Below are 22,672 nucleotides of genomic sequence, written 5' to 3'. Positions count from 1 at the left end.
TCAACAATTGCTCTCGCAGAGGATCAAAGTGGACTCCAAAAACAACTTGGTCTCTGATCATGGAGTCAGTGATATCACCGAAGTTGCAGGATTGCGCTAGCAGTCTAAGGTTAGTTAGATAGGAGTTGAAGGATTCGTCTTTACCTTGCACCCTCTGCTTGAAGATGTAGCGCTCAAATATTTTGTTGGTGTCCACCTCACAGTGGCTGTCGAACTTGTCCAGGATGGTTTGTTACTTCATTTTGTCTTGCCCTTCAGAAAAGTGAAAGGAGTTGAAGATCTCTATTACATGGTCAGCCACAGTGGTGAGTAGAAGAGCTATCTTCCGAGCATCGGACGCGCCATTGAGGTCGGATACTTCCACATATAGTTGAAATTTCTGCTTGAATGATCACCAGTTGCCACTAAGATTGCCGGTGGTACTGAGCTGATGAGGAGCCTGAGCCTGTGTCCATTGTGCCTGTATTCAGTCGCTGGTTGTCACGGATCTTGCTGAGTTGAACTAAATAGATTGAACAGTCACTCCTGGTATCATGTTGTGTTATGCTGCTTCGGATAACACAGGCTGCTACTTGATGCAGTCTTAACTAAAGGATGCTCCAGACTCTGAAATGAGTTCAATGTATTTATTGAACTATTAACACAGTTCTCAAATCTCTGCTAATCTAACTGTAGTAACAAAGTCTAACTGTACCAGCTTGCTCTAAGCCACGTGCTGAGATGTGATGCTGCTGATCAACCCTGTCTAACTCTCTAGATGTCTGTCTGTGGAAAGAGGTAGGGTGTGAGTGCCTCATCCCTTTTATAGTGTTCATGCCATGCTCCCTTGTGGTGATGCCACCTCTGAGTGTCCTGACTGCCCATTGGTTGTGTCCTATTCTGAGTGTTCATTGCTTGCATGTTTGCATATCATGGCAAGCAGCAGGTGTCACACTTCCAGATTTAGTGCAGGAAATGTTTTATTGACCTAACCAGATCAGGAAAAGCTAAGTACAGTTGCACTTCCAGTGACACCTATTGTACAAATTACCTACGCTTCCCCTTCCCAATCTCACTCTGCCTTGTCAAGCTTATCGAATCACATAATTCCTCATATTGTGCAAACTCAATTGTTATTCTCTTTTTATGGACTTCCTCATTTAATCATGCAATCATTTACTGCTGTCACTTACTTGACCTCAAGATAATTTGCTCCTTCTCCCTGATAGTTACCCTTACTAATTGCACTGTATCCGATGGGTGAACTGATCTGATTATCTCCTGTTTTTCCCCTGTTGCAAAAGTTTGGGACTTAGCTACTGAATGACAAAATTATATACCTGCGACACATGTGTCATATAACACTTGGTCGTGTTGAATTGATTTCAAGAAAGACTGGAATGCAACCATTTTCACACTTACTTTACCTGGAGGAATTCAAGCCCAAATATTCCTCAGAGGAACTGAACCTTTCTGAGGGTGCAGCACCATAGAGCTTGTGCAGATCATGCACCAGACACACAACTTTATTGTGTCCAGTTAGGCAGTAGGGCACCTCCAGAACTGTCTAGGGCCTGAAGTGCACGTCGGCACATTGAGCAAGTTGATTGCTTGCTCAATAGCACATCTGGGCAGAATTCTCCAACCCCCCGCAGGGGCGGGGAATCGCCCGGGGCCGGTGTAAATCCCGCCCCCGCCATGGCCGGAATTCTCCGCCACCCGGGAATCGGCGGAAGCGGGAATTGCGCCCCACCGATCGCCGTGCCCCCCGCGATGGGCCAAAGTCCCGCCGCTATCAGACCTCTCCCACCTCTGTGCCGGCTGGATTGGCGGCGCGAGCAGGGCCCTGGGGTCCTGGGGGGGCCGCGGGGTGATCGGACCCCGGGGGGTGCACCCACGGTGGCCTGGCCCGCGATCGGGGCCCACCGATCGGTGGGCAGGCAGTTCCGTGGGGGCACTCTTTTTCTTCCGCCACCGCCATGGCCTCCACCATGGCGGAGGCGGAAGAGACCCCCTCCACCGCGCATGCGCACCTTTGGGGAGGCCCGACGCTGGAGTGGTTGGCGCCACTCTGCTACGCCGGGACACCCCGCCCCACCGGGTAGAGGAGAATTTCGCCCCTGGTTGCTGCATGACTATCACTCTACTGGTCTTGTGCTTCACAAGCGACATTTCTCACAGTTGTCATCAGCCATATTTAAAGGAAATATCCTGGGCTGGATTCTTCAATTTTGAGGCTATTGTAGTGATCTTTGTATATGAATATACATGATCAATGTATGTAAATCTAGTACAGTCATTCAACACTAGATGTCTCACTATCAGATGGTATAAGAAAGACTTTCCTGCTTTTTCTAAGAGAGTGTGTTTCAGGAGAGTGAACGGACAAGACATAGATTAGCTAGAGAGAGAGAAGTTATAAGTTATTTCATGGTTACATTGTCTAGTTAGTTAGTTATCTTTACTGTATTTTCTTTCTTTTACTAAGTGAGTATTAAGAACAAAGTACTCACACAATATTATTTATATTACTCATTAAATTAATTAATCTTTTAAAGAAGACTATTGTTTATTTCATCAACTCGGATGGTTCAAAGAGTAATATATATATTACCTAATATAACAGCTATGTTCCCACGCTTTACAACAGAAAAAATGTCGAAAAACAGCCACCGATCCCCTGTTTGGCTGGGGGCTAGCATCAATGCAGCATAGAGCACCAGGCTCCAGCTGCCGATATGTCCTGGAGAATTTCTGGGATCATGGCCGCGCATGCACATGCAACGGCCGCGACGTGCAACATGGTGCCGGCTGCATGTGGACCCGGCCTGCAAAATAGTGCCTCCTTTTGGCTGGCTCGTGTGCCCCAGACCATCCCCCCCACAGTGCCCCCAGCCCCTGATAAAGTCCCTCCTGCCCGCGGATCGGCCCTCCCCCGACTGTGGCGGCGCTGGACTGAGTCCGCAGACGACGCGCCGAGTTCACGACGGATGAGACCATAAGAGCCCCATGCCATCGGGAACTTGGCCGGTCGAGAGCGGAGTATCAAGGGACAGGCCTCAGGCAATGTCAGGGATGCAAAGCCGAGAGAGCATGCTCATTTTGTAACTTCAAGTTATCATAATTGCTGGCCTTGAAAAACAATCCACCAGCAACGTGCCTACATTTATGTCCAGTTGCCAGAGAGAAACTGGATATGTCTCCTGTCGCCCCCTGAAAGGATTCAGCCACAATAGAGTTGTGGAGAGTGATCACTTTCGCAACTGGTTCCAGCAGATAACAGGTCAACTTCTAGGAGGCTGCAGGCATCTGCATTTGATAGGACAGTGTGCCTCTCTGGAAGCACTATCCTTTTGAGAGGTCAAGAAAGCTGACCTTCTGCCTCCACACCGCGTAGTGTGGATAGAACCTCCTGTAAACTCAAGGCTTCTGATGCTTTGTTACTTTCTACTGAGCACCTGCTGGTCTGCCCCACATCATATTGTTGCTGTTGCTGCTGCTTCTTTCCCTGTTGACCATTTGCAGGTCTCTCCAACACCAATTGCTGATGCTGTTAGTCATCTTGGTACTTGTCCGAGGGTCCAAACTAAGGCAGCCACGAAACCATCCATCTTGACCCAGAACCTTTAATGCCTCTAAAGTGCACAAATTAGCCTCTCACTACAATTACTCTCATTAATTATTTTCGTAGTTGGAGATAAGAAAGATTGTTTATTGCTGTTCATGACATTTTAACGATTGTGGAACTGAATTCCCAAGTTAATTGTGCCTCTAATGTTTCTAGCTTTTCATCATTTAGAAAGTATTGCTGAACAAAGACATACTACCAATTAAAGTCAACTTGCCAATCAATCAGCACTCTCTCCTCCTACAGTATAACATTGTTGTTTCCCCTGACATTTGTTTCTTTGCAATTGTTCTGATGAGTGCAAGCTGAAAAGTTTTGACAATGTCAATTTTCAGCAATACTCAAGTTCTGTATTACCAGGGCAGCATGGTGGTGCAGTAGTTAGCATTTCTGCCTCATGGCGCCGGGGTCCCAGGTTTGATCCCAGCTCTGGGTCACTGTCCATATGGAGTTTGCACATTCTCCCCGTGTTTGCGTGAGTTTCACCCCCACAACTCAAAAGGTAGATTGCCCCTTAATTGGAAAAAATGAATTGGGTACTCTAAATTTTTTTAAAAGTTCTGTACTAGCAAACAACCAGAAAATTGGTTCTATCCTTTTTTTAAAGTCTGAAGTGGATCACCTCACATTTGTCTACGTTGAAACTGATGTGTGAACCTCGTTAGAGATTCAGCAGGGGTGAATAAGACATTGAGGGATTTCTACAGTAGGCGGTACAGGTCGGAACCCGGTGGGCTCGAGGGGATGAGGCACCTCTTGGAGGGGCTAAATTTCCCAAAGGTAGACGGGGAGCTGGTAGAAGGGCTGGAGGCCCCAATCGGGTTGGAAGAGATAGTGGAGGGTCTGAAGGCCAGGCAGTTGGGAAAAGCCCCGGGGCCGGACGGGTACCCAGTGGAGTTTTATAAAAAGTTCTCTGGGATATTGGGGCCGGTGTTGATGAGGATGTTCAATGAGGCAAGGGAAAGAGGGGTGCTGCCCCGATTTCGCTGGCCATGATTTCACTGATTCTGAAGCGGGACAAGAACCCGGAGCTGTGTGGGTCCTACAGGCCGATATCTCTGTTGAATGTGGATGCCAAATTGTTGGCCACAATTTTGTCCTCCAGGATTGAGGATTGTGTTCCGGACGTTATTGGGGAGGACCAGACGGGGTTTGTTAAGGGTAGGCAGTTGGTGGCCAATGTAAGAAGGTTGTTAAACGTGATCAGGATGCCCCCGGAAGGTAGGGAGGTGGAGGTAGTGATCGCAATGGATGCAGAAAAGAGTTTTGATCGGGTAGAATGGGATTACCTGTGGGAGGTACTGGGATGGTTCAGATTTGGGCGGGGCTTTATTGACTGGGTCAGGTTACTGTATCAGGCTCCTGTGGCAAGCGTACGGATGAATAGGACAATATCAGGCTATTTTAGACTGCACCGGGGGATGAGACAGGGTTGCCCCCTCTCCCCACTGTTATTCGCGCTAGCTATAGAGCCGTTGGCAATTGCTCTGAGAGCCTCAAGGGGCTGGAAGGAGCTGGTCCGGGGTGGGGGGTGGGCGTGGAGCACAGAATCTTGATCTATGCAGACCACATGCTTCTGTATGTATCAGACCCAATAGAGGGGATGGAAGAAATCATGAGGATTCTAGGGGAATTTGGCCAGTTTTCGGGGTATAAGCTAAACATGGAGAAAAGTGAGATGTTTGTGGTCCAGGCGAGGGGACAGGATAGGCGATTGGGGGAGCTGCCGTTTAGATTAGTAGGGGGAAGCTTTAGGTACCTAGTCATTCAAGTGGCGCGGGAATGGCACCGGCTGCATAAATTAAATCTGGCCCGACTAGACCAAATGAAGAATGATTTTCGGAGATGGGACACGCTTCCGTTGTCACTGGCTGGGAGGGTGCAGACAGTGAAGATGACGGTCCTCCCGAGATTCCTGTTTGTATTTCAGTGTCACCCATCTTTATTCCGCGGTCCTTTGTTAAATAGGTCAACAAAGTAATCACTGGCTTTGTTTGGGCGGGTAAGACCCCGCGAGTAAGGAAGGAAATGCTTGAGCAGAGTCGGGGGGAGGGCGCGCTGGCGCTGCCAAATATTAGTAACTATTACTGGACGGCGAATATAGCCATGAGGAAGAAGTGGGTGGTGGGGGAGGGGTCGGCATGGGAGCGTATGGAGGCGGCTTCATGCAAGGGCACCAGTCTGGGGGCGTTGGTAACTGCGCCTCTGCTGTTCCCGCTGGTACGGTACTCCACCAGCCCTGTAGTGGTGGCCCTGAGAGTCTGGGGGCAATGGAGGAGACATGTGGGAGCATCAGTCTGGTCCCCAATCTGTAATAATCACTGGTTTGCCCTGGGAAATATGGATGGGGGGGGTTCCGGATATGGCGGAGAGCAGGGATTGAGAGGATGGGGGACATGTTAAGAGAGGGGAGTTTTCCGAGTATGAGGGCGCTGGAGGAGAAGTTTGGGTTGGCAAGAGGAAACAAATTCAGGTATTTGCAGGTGCGGGACTTCCTACATAAACAGGTGTCAACCTTCCCGCTCCTACCACCAAGGGGGATTCAGGACAGGGTAGTTTACAGAGGGTGGGGAGGAGAAGGGTACGTCTCTGATATTTACAAGGAACTTATGGGGCCAGAGGAGACGCAGACCGAGGAGCAGAAGCGTAAGTGGGAGGAGGAGCTGGGAGGAGAGATAGAGGATGGCCTACGGGCGGACGTGCTGAGTAGAGTCAATGTGTCCGCAACATGTGCCAGGCTCAGCCTGATACAATTCAAGGTCGTTCATCGGGCTCACATGACAGTGGCCCGAATGAGCAGATTCTTTGGGGTGGAAGACGTGTGCAAAATGTACGGGGGGACCAACGAACCATGTCCACATGTTCTCGACATGTCCGAAGCTTAGGGGATTTTGGCAGGGGTTTGCAGATGTCATGTCCACGGTGTTAAAAACAAGGGTGGCACTAAGTCCAGAGGTGGCGATTTTCGGGGTTTTGGAAAACCCGGGAATCCAGGAGGAGATAGAGGCAGACGTTCTGGCCTTTGCTTCCCTGGTAGCCCGGAGACGGATACTATTAGCTTGGAGGGACTCAAAGCCCCTGAAGTCAGAGACCTGGCTATCAGACATGGCTAGCTTTCTCTGTTTGGCGAAAATCAAGTTCGCCTTGAGAATGTCACTGTTAGGGTTCGCCCGGAGGTGACAACCGTTCCTCGACTTCTTCACGGGAAACTAATCGTCAGCAGAAGAGGTGGGGGGGGGGGGGGGGGGGGGTTTTAGTTTAGCTTAGAGTAGGGGGTTAATAAAGGTGGGACCTGTAAGGGAGCGGGGCAGCTTTTGCACTGTGTATAGTTTCATGTACATTGTTTATTTTGTTGTTGTTACAATACCAAAAATACCTCAATAAAATGTTTATTAAAAATAAAAGAAACTGATGTGTGGAGGTCTGGACCATAGAGTAACCTTGGAAACTTGTAAAAATGGAATAGGACACAGGGGTCTGTGAGACATTTGAGAAGGAGCACATTTGTTGGGAAATATGGACTGAACAAGAGAATCTCAGAGGCATGTCGTGTGTGTAAAAGAGATGAGGGAAACAATGTGTGTCAGAAACTGGAAGGTCTGTTTTGTGTGTATGTATGTACACGTGTATTCAAAGCCAGGGAAGACCGTGTTTATGTTTGTACAAGACTAAGGAGAATCCTTGTGTAGGAAAGAGACTCTCTGGAGCCTGTATAGGAAGGTACTGCAGTCTGCTTTTGGACCAATTGTTTTATGGTTACGCAATTGGCTGTCTCAATCTGAAAGGAAGGAGGTGCATTGTCACCTGAACGAACAAAGCTTTTGGTATTTATGTAATTAATAATCTGCTTTACCTTCTTTCGAGCAGTCACACCATAAGCTTTCTTTTAATGGAAAGTGCATCTTGAAATTGTAAATTTAGGTGCTGGGTGCCAGTGAATGGGTTAAGTTAGGAGAGGAAAGTTGAGTGCAAGTCAAGTCATTTTATGATGTGAGCTCAAACAATGTATAGTTTTGAGAAGGGGAAGGTAGTATTGTTTGACTTATTATATAATGGTGTACTTTTTCTTACTCGGGCCTATTCAATAAGGAAAGGAAACACTCATGTGAAACCGCTGAGCAGGAAATGCTCTGTTCCTGTAAATGTAAAATGGCACTTTGTCATCACATGACTATACTCATTTTAAACAATAAGTGCTTCCTGATACCAGGGGTCCGAACAAATGTGTGAATATTGGGAGAAACGGACCAGCCTATCCAAACATTTTTGTAGGAACATTCTGAAGAAACTACAAGGTTCTTGTAAATATTTATTTTGAGGAGTCTAGCCGTGAGATCTTTGTGTACGTCTTTGCTTTTTTAAATGTTAGTTTGCTCACATCAGACTATATGATAAGAATGAGACATGAGCACATATCGCAAGTAAGGAATACATTCTCATGAAAATGAGGCGACATTGGGAGGGAGCAATAATTTCCCATTGTTGTTTTCCCTTTGGTCTCTGTTTTCACTGGGACTGTGGCACTTTATGGACAAACTGAGCTCACAGCTGCTGGCACACAATATTGTAAGCTCCATAAGCTACCATGACCCACAGCTGTTGATTTCTCAGCCTGATAATAGGGGAGCACTTAAAATGAAGGAGTTCTGCTATTCAGCTAAGAACAGAATTTTAAAAATTCACTGTCTCACTGAAGTTTTTTTTTTGTTCACATTAGCTGTACACCGAAGAACTTGCAAGCTGGTCACAAATGTTGAGTGACATTGCTTATAAGAGAAGTTTAATATTCAAGAGGTTAATTACATATGGTTGACTTAAAGCATGCTAGAAAGGGAAACTGCTTTTACCAAGTTTGATGTGATCCAATTGGGGTACTCACCCTTGATTTAATGATATTGATAAATATGGGAGTGTGTACACCATTAACGCAGATGCATTCATCCTGTATTGTGAGCCACAATGTCGTGGCTTATAGCTGCAGCTGTTTCAGGGGAATCTGAGACCTCTGCACCCAGAGGGTCACAGTTACAACCACCCAAGTAGCATCTGGCACTCTACCCCATTGTTACTGGTCCTGGGGCTGAACTTCAGCATAGCGCGAAACTAACAAATAAAGCCACCTTAGTCAGTTGCCAAAAGGAAGCACTGAGAAGTTGGAAATGAGAAAGGTGATTTGATCCAGTCTTTAAAATAAATTACTTTCCTCCTTGTTTACTATAGCATTGCTGTGAGGGAGAGCTGTGTCTGCAGAGAAGGATGGGTACTCTGACAGGATATCATCAGAATAGACAACATGCTATTTGTAGAACACCCATATGTATGGGTTATGTATGTGTGGGTTATCTTAAATGGATGAAATAAAATAAATGAGAATAGGTACAGGGATGAAACACATTACCCTCTGTGCCTGGGAGGAATTTAATGTATTCCTCAGCTCTTGTTAATAGGACATCAGTTAGCACCAAGATGCAGTGGTGTGCAGCCATTTATGAGGCGTCATCAAGGTCTTCAGCTGATCTTTGCAAGAAGCCTGAAGCAAAGACGTTCAAGGCCAGAGTGACTTTGATCCTTCCTCACAAAACATGGCAAGCAGTGCTGTGAGGTATGATGCCTTTATGACAAGAGCACAGAGATATGTGATGGTCTTCCTGCAGAGTTGTATTTTCCTATTTGGTTACCTCAAGTTGGCTCCATTTGAAGGCATTGCATCTGCATCCTTCCTGGCCCTTTTCCCTCCCTCCATCATGCCTGGAGTTGGGGGCTGGATTCTCTGGTCGGCGGCACCGAAATCATGTTTGTCGAATGGCTGGAGAATCCAAATTCCCAACAGAATCGGGGGTGGCGCCACCCAAAGCGGCGTACTCACCACGTATCCACAGCCTCTGGCCATTGCCTGAGACCCGCCCCCGATGCTCCATGCCCGACCAGCTGAGCTCCCGATAGTGTGGGACAGGTGTGTTCTCGGTCTCATCCATTGGGAACTCAGTGTAGCAGCTGCGGAGTCAGTCCAGCGCCAACGCAGTTGGGGGAGGGCTGATCCGCAAGTATGGGGGACATTATTCGGGGCAGGGGGCATTGTGGTGGGGCAGTCCGGGGCGTGCGAGCCGGTCGAAGGGGGGGAAATATTTCATGGGCCGGGTCCTTGAGTGGCATCTGCAATAAAGCACGGTGCAGCCGCTGCAGGCTGCAACCATGCGCATGCGCGGCCACAGACCTGGCAATTCTCCAGGCCGTATCGGCAGCTCGAGCCGGGTGCTCTCCTCTGCCTCCCTGCTAGCCCCCAGCAAAACAGGGAATTGGTGTAAAAATGTCACCGTTCTCATGCTGGCGTGGGGTCATAGTCTCCAAATCGGAGAATCCAGCCCAAGGTCTTCCAGAGGAGGAAGTTCTTCCTCATCACCAATGGACCCAAAATCTGCAAATCATGTTCCCATTTCCAGCAGTTGCCTTCCTTGTGTTTAGATGCCCCCCCCCCCCCCCCATTATGTTTTTCAACCTCCCACCCCCTCCCCCTGCAATCCATGATGCCAGAGGAATACACTGGGGACCATCTAAAGCCCTGGGCCAACCATGATTGTGAAATCTGTGAATCTTGTGAAAACCATGATTGACTCACTGCTGTGTGTATGCCTCCATGCAACCACTCTGTCCCAGAGCCAGCATGCAGCCTTTATGCCTCCATGTAGTATTTACTCATCTTAATTTCCGTGGTTAATCCAAGCAGTACATCCCTCTGGTCCTCCTTTATCCACAGCACATGTGACTCCTTCAAAGAACTCTAATGGATTAGTTCAACACGATGTCCCTTTCACAGAACCTGGTTGACTCTGCTGATTACCTTGGGCTTATCAAAGTGCCCTGCTATAACATCTTTAATAATAATTGCAAACATTTTCCCTGTGACAGATGTTAAGCGAATTGGCCTGTAGTTTCCTGCTTTCTGTCTCCCTCCCTTTCCAATCCAATGGAGCCTTGCCCAAATCAATGCAGCAACTGTATCACTCACTATTTCTTTTAAGACCCTAGGATGAAGTTCATCTGTGCCCAAAGAGATTTCAGCCCGCAGCCTGAACAATTTGCTCAATACCACTTGCTTGGCGATTGTAATTTTTCTGAGTTCCTCCCTTCCTTCCATAGTTCACCTCTAGGGGAATGCAGGCATGGAGTTGAGGCAGAAGATCAGCCATGATTGTATTGATTGGCACTGCAAGCTCGTGGGACATATGGTTTCTTCCTGCTCCTATTTCTTATATTATGCGTTAATGTGTAAACTTGCACTCCTGTGAGTTGGTACCCGTGCCACCCCTTCCCCCATATCTGCATGCTACAGTACTCATATCTGGTAACTCTCCACATAAAGATCACACTTCAGAGTACACGCAGCATCAATATCTGAGCTAATCGATGCAAGTGGAAGTGTGAGTGACTGTGTTTCTTCATCATCAGCCTCTTCTTCCCCTTCTATTCCCCGTTCCTGTGTCACTGTCTGCATTGGGTTGCCTGCATGAGAAAGGTACAAGGATAGGTTTCTGGTGAGAAGGGAGGGGTGGAAAAGCAAAAGATGCATGTTTACGCCATCTACAGAAAATCAGAGAAATTTGTGGGGTGAGGAGGAAGTGGGATATGAGAAGGAGCATCAGGCATGACCATCCCATCATGAGGAGACCAGACTGGAATATTGAATGCAGTTTTGGTCTCCTATTCTCAGCAAGGATGATCTTGATCTCGAGGGAATACACGAATGTTAATCAGACTGATTCCTGGTATGGCAGGACTGATGTATGAGGAGAGATTGAGTCGGTTTGGATTATGTTCGCTGGAGTTCAGAATGAAGGGGGGAATCTCATGGAAACATATAAAATTCTAACAAGACTAGACAGGGCTGATGCAGGAAGGATGTTCCCAATAGTGGATAGCCAAGAACCATGGATCACAGTTTAATAATAATAATAATAATAACCTTTTATTGTCACAAGTATGAAGTTATTGTAAAAAACCCCTAGTTACAACATTCCAGCGCCTGTTCGGGTAAGCTGGTACGGGAATTGAACTCGTGTTGCTGGCCTTGTTCTGCATTACAAACCAGCTGTCTAGCCCAATGAGATAAACCAGCCCTACGTTTACGGAGAGAGGGTAAACCATTGCGGACGGAAATGAGGAGAAATTTCTTCACCCAGACAGTGGTGAGCCTATGGAATTCACTGCCACAGAAAGCAGTTGAGGCCAAAACAAATTTTCAAGAAGGAATTAGATTTAACTCTTGGGACTAAAGGGATTAAAAGATACACAGGGAAGCAGGAACAGGTTACTGAGTTGGATGATCAGCCATGATCAAATGAATGGTGGAGCATGCTTGAAGGGCCGAATGGTCTATTCTTGCTCCTATTTTCCATGCTTCTGTTATGGTGGCCACGACGGGCACAGGAGATCATCAAAAGATCTCCCCGTGGAGTATGAACTTCCCTATTGAGCGGGTGGGAGGTCGCCCAATGGGAAACAAGCAGTGGAGTTTAAAACCTGCTGCTTCAATCCGGTCTGGAATTCTGTAAATCCCCAGGCTTGGACTTGTGCACTGTGGCTGCGGCCTTTGCAGCTATGTAAATAAAAGTGTATGGTGTTGGAAAACTGGCCTTGATAAGATTATTACCTCGGCGGTGAGGAGTAAACAAGTTTTTTTTGTCAAAGCATTCTTCACTGTTGAGAATAAGCGGCTTCTCTTTAGGGAAAAAATGTCTCTCTTTGATAAACTTGAACCCTTTGATGTAAGTGGAGAAGATTGGGCCCAATACACAAAACACGTTTGCTACTTCTTCCTTGCCAACAATATTGAGGGAGATGAAAACCATAAATTGATCTTACTGTCAGCATGCAGGGCCTGACATTCAGTGTGATAAAATGTCTGACCTATCTAGATCCTCCTGACTCAAAGGCTTTTAAAAGTTAGTAGAGTTGGTAAAAAAAACACGATAATCAGGATACTATAATCAGGATCACTATAATCTGTTATTCTCAAGAGATACCACTTTAACATGGCAGGGAGAACAAACCAAATCTTTGGCCAGATTACAAAAATTAGCAAAACACTGTGAATTCAGACAATACCTGAGCGGAATTTGGTGCGGCAGATTGGTATACGGAATACACATCTTGATAACCCAAAAAATATTATTTGCAGAGCTAACTGGATTATAAAAAAGTAATCAAAATAGCTTTGTCACAGAAAAATGCAGAAAAAGGGGCTCAGAAGTTACCGAGGGGCATCAGACAGTAATGTCCTCTGGTTACGGGAGGGGCGCTTGTGTAACAATCACCATCCCTCAATTGAGGGTGCTTGAGTAAGTAAGATGCCATTATCGTCCATTACAGTATCGGAGCTTAACTCACATTACCCAGAAGTCAAGGAAATTCAATGTTGACCCAAGAATGCTAGGAAACATGTTCTGGTAGGCTGCAGATGCCAGATGATGGACTATTGCAAGAACTGCCAAAGGGCACAGTCAAGACAAAGTTCTAGGAATAAGCAAAACATGTGCTGCTCATGGAAGAAGCTGAAGCCCACATTATTCAGGTATACCCACTACCAGGAACAGGTAACTAAACCGTATCATTACGGCGAAGGTTCCCCCAATAATGGTGGAACTGCTGGTAAACAGTCATCTATTGAAAGTGGGGGTGGACCCACGAGCTGTGGTCACTACTATCGGCGAGCAGCCATCTGATCATCTCCAAACTGATATTTAACTCGTGAGCTGAAAAAACAGGGAAGCCAAAGAAACCATCTACACGGGGGAACCATTACGAATAAAGGGCGCCATAATGAACCCAGTGATTAAAGCCGGCAATCAGCCTTACTCCCATTCGTTGTTGTGGGGGATAAGGACCAAGTCTAATGGGGAGAAAGTGGTTCTAGTGGATGAGGCAGAACTGGTTGGGGATCTTCAGGCTGAGCGTGGGAGGACTGTATGAAGTCATCAGCAAATACCCTGATGTTTTCCAGAATGGAATTGGGAAAATACCAGGAGCCGAAGTCAAGATTTATGTTGACCCCGATGTTACGCCTAAATATTTTAGAGCGAGGCTGGTTCCATACTCCCTATTAGAAAAGGTGGAGACCGACCTTGGGCGCCTAAAAAAATCTAGCCATCATGAGTCCTAAATAGTTCCTATAGTGGGCCGCTCTTGTTGTCTCTGTCCTCAAACTGGGCAAATTGGACCTTCCCTGTGGAGATTATACTTTCTGGCCCTTCAGGGTGCACCATGTTCCAATGGATCATGGAAAACATACTCCACGGGTTACCAAAAGTGGCGATGTACTAGGATGTTGTCCTGGCCTTGCGGACTTCAGAACAAGAGCACCTGGCAAACCTAGAATAAGTCATGTGGAGATTCCTGAGAGCATGGGTACATCTGAAAAGGGGAAAATTCTGTTTTTCAAGCAAATGAAGTGACCTACTTGGGCTATCGAGTGGATAATAAAGATTTATATGTGATCGAGGACGAGTTGAAGGCCATCAAAGAAGCACCAACTCCCCAGAAAATACTTCCTGGGTTTAGTAAATTATTACAGGACATTTTTCTTGAATTTGACCTCCTTACTGATCCCCTTGCATACCCTACTACAGAACACCAAAGATGGTCTTGGGAAGCACCCAAGAACGCAAGCACCTTACTGGAGGTTTTCAGTAAGGATAACAACAACTGCTTGTTATCCAATTTGTTGGCCCATTTTGACCCGAAGAAGGGATTTGTTTTGACACGTGATGCTTTTCCTTTTGAGATTGCGGCAGTACTTTGACACCACTGGAAAGACGAAATGGAAAGGCCTATCTATCGCCTATGCATCCTGGACCTTTTTGGATGCTGAGCGGAGGTATTTTCAAATTGAGAAAGAGGGCTTGATGGTTATTTTTGGTGTAAAACAAATGTTACACCAATACATCTATGGTAGATGTTTCATAATAGTAACAGACCACAAACTCCTATTGGGATTATTTAAAGAGGATAAGATAATACTCCCTATTGCCTCCACCCAGGTACAATATTGGGTGGGCCCTGTTACTTGTAGCTTATAGACATAGAACACACAATGCAGAAGGAGGCCATTTGACCCATCGAGTCTGCACCGACCCACCTAAGCCCTCACTTCCACCCTGTCCCCATAACCTAATAACCCCAGCTAACCTTTTTGGTCACTCGGGGCAATTTATCATGGTCAATCTACCTAACCTGCACATCTTTGGACTGTGGAAGGAAACCGGAGCACCCGGAGGAAACCCACGCAGACATGGGGAGAAATTGCAAACTTCACACAGACAGTCACCTGAGGTCGGAATCAAACCTGGGTCCCTGGCGCTGTGAGGCAACAGTGTTAACCACTGTGCCACCATGCCATCCTATTAATATATACATTAATGATAAAGACTTGGTTGTACAGAACACAATTTCAAAATTCATGGGTGAGACAAAACATACTGTGAACTGAGGAGATGAGTGTTAAGCCTCAAATGGACATAGACAGACATATGCAATGGCGGATAAATTGTTGATGAAATTTAATGAAGTAATTAATTTTGATAGGAAGAATGAGGAGAGACAATATTAAACAACGGGTACAATTCCAAAAGGAGTGCAGGACCTGACGGACCTGGAGGGATATGTGATCAAATTGTTGAAGGTCGAAGGACTGGTTGAGAGCATGGTTAGTAAACCATATGAGATCCTGGGCGTTACAAATAGGATCATTGAGTACAAAGGCAAGAAAGTCATGATGAATCTGTATAAAACACTGGGTTTAGCCTCAACTGGAGTATTGTGTTGAGTTCAGGTCTACATTTTAAGAAGGAAATAAAGGCATTGAAGTGTGGGCGCAGCACGGTGGCGCAGTGGTTAGCATTGCTGCCTCATGGCATTGTGGTCCCAGGTTTGATCCTGACTCTGGGTCACCATCTGTGTGGAGTTTGCACATTCTCCCTGTGTTTGCGTGGGTTTCGCCCACACAACCCAAAGATGTGCAGGGTAGGTGGATTGGCCACGCTAAATTGCCCCTTAATTGGAAAAAATGAACTGGGTACTCTAAATTTATTTTTTAAAAAGAAGTGTGGAAAAATTTGCAAGAATGTTTAAGTAGTCAGGGACTTGAGCAGATAGATTGGAGAAGCTGGGGTTATTCTCTCTGGAGAACAGAAGGCTTAAACAAAATTTGATTGAAGTATTCAAAATCATGAGGGGGCTGGACGGAGTAGATGAGGAGAAATTGTTTCAGTTGGTGGAAGGTTGAGAACCAGAGGACATTTATTGAAGGCAATTGGCAAAAGAAGCAATGGCAAGATGAGGAAACACTTTTTTACTCAACATATATTTAGAACCTGGATTACACAGTCTGAATGTGGTGAAGGCAGATTCAATCATAACTTTCAAAAGAGAATTGAAGCAAAAATAATTGTAGAGCTTCGGGGAGAAGTGGGGGAGTGGGACTGCAAAAACTTGGCTCCACTAGTTATGAACGAACTATAAAAGTTTATTAACACTACAACTAATTACAGGGTGATGCAGATTCAGTGGTTCCAGTCACGTCTCTGGGATCTAACTGAGTAAAAACCCGCGCTTTGCTCGGGAAACCCTGTGTATTAGTTACCGATTGGATGAGCGAGTCACATGACCATTTTGAAGCTCACCCCTTAAAGGGGTCAGCTACTACATCCCTCCCCCTCTAAGTTCCTTACTGTAGAATCTGTTACACTGGGTCTCTCTTCTGGAACTGACGCTTCAACCTCCTCTGTTTCAATCTGAACAATGTTCTCTTCTATCACAGGCTGATTACTTCTCGGGCAGTCAATAACACCTCCAGGGGGCAATAACAAATCATTGGCACCTGGGACGTCTCTCACCCATGGGATGGTCCACATGTTTCCTCAAAATCCTGTCTTGTACATTCGCTTCGTAAGATAACGGATCCTGTCTTGGCCGTAATAATTCCTGGAGCCCAACTTGGGCCACTTTTGAAATTCCTCATGTAAACTGAGTCATTTATTTTGAACGATCTTGCATCTTTAGACAAATCATGGTTCCTTTTTTGGTTACACTGTCTTGCCTCTACCCTCCCTGCTAAATTTGGGAATATCAATACCTGGTCCTTAAATGTTGACCCATCAATAGTTCCTCTGGAGATATATCTGTGATCGAATGCAGGGTGGTCCTGTATACGAAGAGGATCCGAGCTATTTTTGTTTCCAAAGATGCAGATGGCTGTTTCTTTAAGCTGGCCTTGAAAGTCTGGACTGACCGCTCAACCATTGGATGAGGGATAATACAGTGCAGTTCTGATGTGTTTTATCCCATTGGAAGACATGAAAATTTGAAATTTGTCACTTTTAAAAGCTGTTCCGTTATCTGATATTATTAATTCAGGTACTCCATGGAGCGCAAAGCACTGATGAAGCTTCTCGACTGTGGCATGTGCAGCTATGGATCTCATCTCAAATAGTTCTAGTCATTTGGAGTGGGCATCTACCAATAGTAGAAGCATTGTGCCCAAAAATGGTCCGATATAATCTATGTGGACTCTTACCCATGGCTGGCCTGACCATTCCCAAGGTTGCAAAGGGCTGCAGCAGGTAACTTCTGCTGTACTTTGCAATGATCTCAGTGCTTCCCTAATCTCTCAATGTTGGCACCAATGCGTAATAAACTTTCAATGTTCTGTGAAATATGGTGCAAGCTGATGAAATGCCAAAAGGCAAGCATGCATACTGATATAATCTTTCATGGGTGTCAATCGTCACATTGCCTCTGGAAGCATCATCCAACTCCAAACTTGATATGTATGGTTCATATCTAATTTTGTATATGACTGTCCTTCACCCAGTCTTGCATTGAAATCCTCTGTCTAATACTCATTATTAGCCTCATAATTAGGTTCACATTAACACTGCAATGATGTTACTGCGAAAATCCCCTTGTCGCTACACTACAGCACCTGTCCGGATACAATGAGGGAGAATTCAGAATGTCCAATTCACCTAACAAGCAGGTTTTTCGGGACTTGTGGAAGGAAACTGGAGCACCCGGAGGAAACCCACACAGACACAGGGAGAATGTGCAGATCTGCACAGACTAGTGACCCAAGCCAGGGATCGAAACCAGGGGCGAAATTCTCCGACCCCCCCCGCAGGGTCAGAGAATTGCCCGGGACCGGCGAAAATCCCGCCCCCGCCATGGCCGGAATTCTCCGCCACCCGGGAATTGCCGGGGGCGGGAATCGCGCCGCGCCGATCGGCGTGCCCTCTGCGCCGATTGCAAACCCCCTGCAGTGATTCTCTGGCCCGCGATGGGCCGAAGTCCCGCCGCCGAGAAGCCTCTCCTGCCGCCGTGGTTTCAATCACCTCTGGTGGCGGTGGGATTGGCGGCACGAGCGGGCCCCGGGGTCCTGGGGGGGGGGGCGCGGCGATCGGACCCGGGGGGGTGCCCCTACGGTGGCCAGGCCCGCGACCAGGGCCCACCGATCAGCGGGCGGGCCAGTGCCGTGGGGGCAGACTTTTTCTTCCGCCGCCGCCACGGCCTCCACCATGGCGGAGGCGGAAGAGAACCCCCCTACTAAGCATGCGCCGGTGGTGACGTCAGCAGCAGCTGACGCACCAGCGCATGCGCGAACCGGCGAAGGCCTTTCAGCCAGCCCCAACACCGGCTGGCCGGCGTCAAAGGCCGTTGGCACCGGTTTTGCCGCCAGTCAGCGAGGCGCTAACCACTCCGGTGCGAACCTAGCCCCCAAAGGTGCGGAGAATTCCGTACCTTTGCGGAGGCCCGACGCCGGACTGGTTGGCGCCCCTCCCCTACGCCGGGACCCCCCACCCCGCCGGATAGGGGAGAATCCCGGCCCAGGTCCCTGGTGCTGTGAAGCAACAGCGATACCCGCTGTGCTACTGTGCCACTCTCTTTGGGATAAGGTATCTGTCCAGCTTTGTTGCTCAGCTTACTATTAATTTATAGTCTCCTCAGATGTGGAATGGTTTAGTTGTTTTTAGTACAGGCACCATGCGGGGTGACGATTCAGCGAACTGGACTGGCTGCATAATACCCAGTTCTTCCAGCCTTTTTAGCTCAGAATCGACCTTCTCACACAAAGCCAGTCTCGGAGCTAATCATGACCCACTAGACTTGGTCCTTGACCAGACACCATGATAAGATAGTAGAGAAATTGGATAGGATAAAATAGATGAAGGTGAGGTGCTAAAAAAAGTTACCAGCATTTAAATACACCCAGCTTGGAGGGGTTACATTCCAGGTTGCTGATGGAAATAATGGTAGAAATTGCAGAGGATTTGTTCACATTCCGGCTCCTGTTCGGGTATTCAGAATGTACAATTCACCTAACAGCACGTCTTTTGGGAATTGTGGGAGGAAACTGGAGCACCCGGAGGAAACCCATGCAAACACGGGGAGAATGTGCAGACTCCGCACAGACAGTGACCTAAACTGGGAATTGAATCCGGGTTCCTAGCACTGTGAAGCAACGGTACTAACCACTGTGCAACTGTACCACATAAAGTGTGGAGGAGAAACCTTCGGAGGCATGAATTCAGGAGAAAATTAATCAGCTCTTGTAAAAATATTGGTCAATAAATGAACCATAGAATCATAGAATGGTTACAGCAGAAAATACTATTTAGCTATTTGTCCACAAGAGTAGCTCAGTTAATCCCTGTACTAGCCAGCCCCTTTAAGGGACAATCATCTGAAGGACCATGTAGCCGACTCGTCCAAACGGTAACTAGCACATGGGACCGCTGGAGAGAGTGCGGGCTTTTACGCAGTTAGATCCTCAAGACATAACTGGAAGCACTGAATTTGCATCACCTATGTAAATAGTTGTAGTGTTAATAAATGTTTATAATTTGATCATCACCAGTGGAGCCAAGTTACTACATTTGGGGATGAGGTTAAAAAAAAAGCATCAAGTGCGCTCAGAACCTAATGCCTAGGTTAAACATACACTTCTGGTTTGGTTCCTCACCTAACAGGAGTTGAAATGAGGAAATTCGATTCCGGCTTGGGTCGCTGTGTGTGTGCGTGGGTTTCCTCCGGGTGCTCCGGTTTCCTCCCACAGTCCAAAGATGTGCAAGTTAGGTGGATTGGGCATGATAAATTGCCCTTAGTGTCCAAAATTGCCCTTAGTGTTGGTGGGGTTACTGGATTATAGGGATAGGGTGGAGGTGTTAACCTTGGGTAGGGTGCTCTTTCCAGGAGCCGGTGCAGACTCGATGGGCCGAATGGCCTCCTTCTGCACTGTAAATTCTATGATCAGGGATTTGCGATAGCAGAAAGTTGTAATGGAAACACGCCCTCTGTTGGAGTGGAACTGGCTCCAGCAGCAGATAACTGGCTATTCAATCATCAGCCAATTGTCCCATCTTTCCACTATTAACAAAAGTATCCTTTTACATAATGAATACTACCCACAGTTATTCCAAATTACTCATCTCACTTTTTGTTTGACATTAAAGCTTCTTGTTTTTAATGTCATACTAGTTATAGCATCACCTGGAACAACACTCACTCAGTTTATGGGTGGCATTTACCAGCTGTTCATGCTGGTGGATTATTCCGGGCCCACCGATGGCGCGTGGAAATCCCGTTGACAACGGGCAGGACTATAAAATCCCGCTGGCTGGCCACTTCTGCCGCTGAAAAACACACAGTTGGTAAATCCTGCCCCATGTTACTATGTGGCCACGTGCATTTCTGCAAAGCTAGATTTCTGTTCGATTCCCGGCTGGGTCACTGTCTGTGTGGAGTCTGCATGTCCTCCCTGTGTGTGCGTGGGTTTCCTCCGGGTGCTCCGGTTTCCTCCCACAGTCCAAAGATGTGCAGGTTAGGTGGATTGGCCATGCTAAATTGCCCGTAGTGTAAGGTTAATGGGGGGATTGTTGGGTTATGGGTATACGGGTTACGTGGGTTTAAGTAGGGTGATCATTGCTCGGCACAACATCGAGGGCCGAAGGGCCTGTTCTGTGCTGTACTGTTCTATATGTTTGTTCTCATTGATGTGTGTAAAATGTCAGAGGTTCTGTTTCTACTCCTTACATATTATTCCATTTATGTTATTCAATTCTAAAAAATAATACTGCAATGCACCCCCAATGATAATCAGAAGTAATTAGAAGCAGTGGTGAAGTGAACCATGGGAGATATTTGGCCTCTCAGGGCCATTGCTTTTCCTGTCCTATTGGTGAGTTGCTGTCATGCCTTCAGTAACAGTACATACTGCAGCCACAGTTTACGCCTAGCGGATGAGACGAATATTCATTTTCATGACAAGGATTCTGCTCTGCAATGAATGCTTCACAATAAAACTATGTATGAAAAGTATCTTTGCATGTTGAAATAAACCTTGAGATTTTAACAATCCACATGAATTGCCTTTTTAAAAACCTTTACATAACTTCCGGTGGCAGCCATGGAGTAGGAGGACGTACATTTGGTAGAACCCGCTTGTGATGAAACTTTTGGACCGTTACTCCCATTTCTTTAGGAATTTCACTTGATAAATCGGTGGAGAGTGAGACAGTGAGGAGAAATCCCCCACCAGTGTGTGGAGCAGTGGACTAGAAGTGGCCGTGTAAGGAGACATAGTCAAGCAACGAAGATGCGTGCAGAGCCGGCAGCGCAGGAAAGCATGGCGGAGTCGCAGGATCTTGGTGCGGTGGCACAGTGGTCGATGGTACAGCTGGTGAAGTTCTTTGAGGAGAGCTTCCCCCAGCTAAAGAAAGATACGCTGGAGCCGATTAAAGCATTGATCAATCGGGTGGAACAGGGTTTAGAAACCCACAGACAGGCATTTCAGAAGGTGTAGGAAAAGGTGTCCGAGCAAGAGGACCATTTAACCTCTTTGGAGGTCAAGGTGGGGCTGATGAAGGACCACCAGAAAAGGTTGCAGGAGACGTTGGAGGACTTGGAGAACAGGTCCAGGAGACAGAACCTAAGGATCATCAGCCTCCCTGAGAGCAGCAAGGGTTTGGACGCGAGGGCATATGTGGCAAGTATGCTGGAAAGTTTGATGGCAGATGGGGCGTTTACATGACCCTTGGAAGTGGACAGAGCGCATAGAGCACTTGCAAGGAAGCCACAGATGAATGAACCGCCGAGGGTGATGGAGGTGCGAATGTCTTGGCTCCTGGACAAGGAACAGATTTTGCGGTGGGCCAAGCAGGTACGGAGTTGCATGTGGGAGAACTGGGAGTTGCGCATCTATCAGGACCTGAGCGTGGAACTGGCCAGAAGGCGAGCCGGATTTAACAGGGCAAAATCGGCCCTCTGCTGGAAGGGGGTGTAGGTCGCGATGTTGTATCCAGCGTGTCTTTGGATCATGTTTGAGGGCCAGGAACTTTGTTTTGAATCACCGGACGAAGTTATGAACTTTATCAAGGACAAAATGTTTCGCTATATGCGGATGACCTGCTCCTGTACATTTCAGACCCGTTGGAAGGGATGGGGAGATTATCCGGATCTTGGGGGAATTTGGCAGCTTCTTGGGGTATAAATTGAATATGGGGAAAAGCAAGACGATGGCGATCCAGGCGAAGGGACAGGAGAGGAGACTGGGAGAGCTGCCGTTATAGAATGGTAGGGAGGAGCTTTTGCTATGTGGGAATCCCGGTGGCACAGGAATGGGAGGTACTGCGCAAGTTAAACTTGTCCCGGCTTGTAGAACAAATGAAGGAGGACTTTAAGAGATGGGACACGCTCCTGCTGCCACTGGCGGGGAGGGTGCAAACCGTGAAAATGATGGTCCCCCCCAGATTTCGATTTGTCTTCAGTGTCTCCCCATCAGTGTCTCCCCATCGAGAGGCTATTTAGCACAGGGCTAAATCGCTGGTTTTGAAAGCAGACCAAGGCAGACCAGCAGCACGGTTCAATTCCCGTATCAGCCTCCCCGAACAGGTGCTGGAATGTGGTGACGATAGGCTTTTCACAGTAACTTCATTTGAAGCCTACTTGTGACAATAAGCCATTTTCATTTCATTTCATTTCTTTATCCCGAGGGCCTTTTTTAAACAGGTGAATAAGGTG

Source organism: Scyliorhinus canicula, chromosome 14, assembly GCF_902713615.1.
Source record: "Scyliorhinus canicula chromosome 14, sScyCan1.1, whole genome shotgun sequence".
NCBI classification, from domain to species: Eukaryota; Metazoa; Chordata; class Chondrichthyes; order Carcharhiniformes; family Scyliorhinidae; genus Scyliorhinus; species Scyliorhinus canicula.
The sequence above is the reverse complement of the archived record's forward strand: the minus strand, read 5'-3'. Positions refer to the sequence as shown.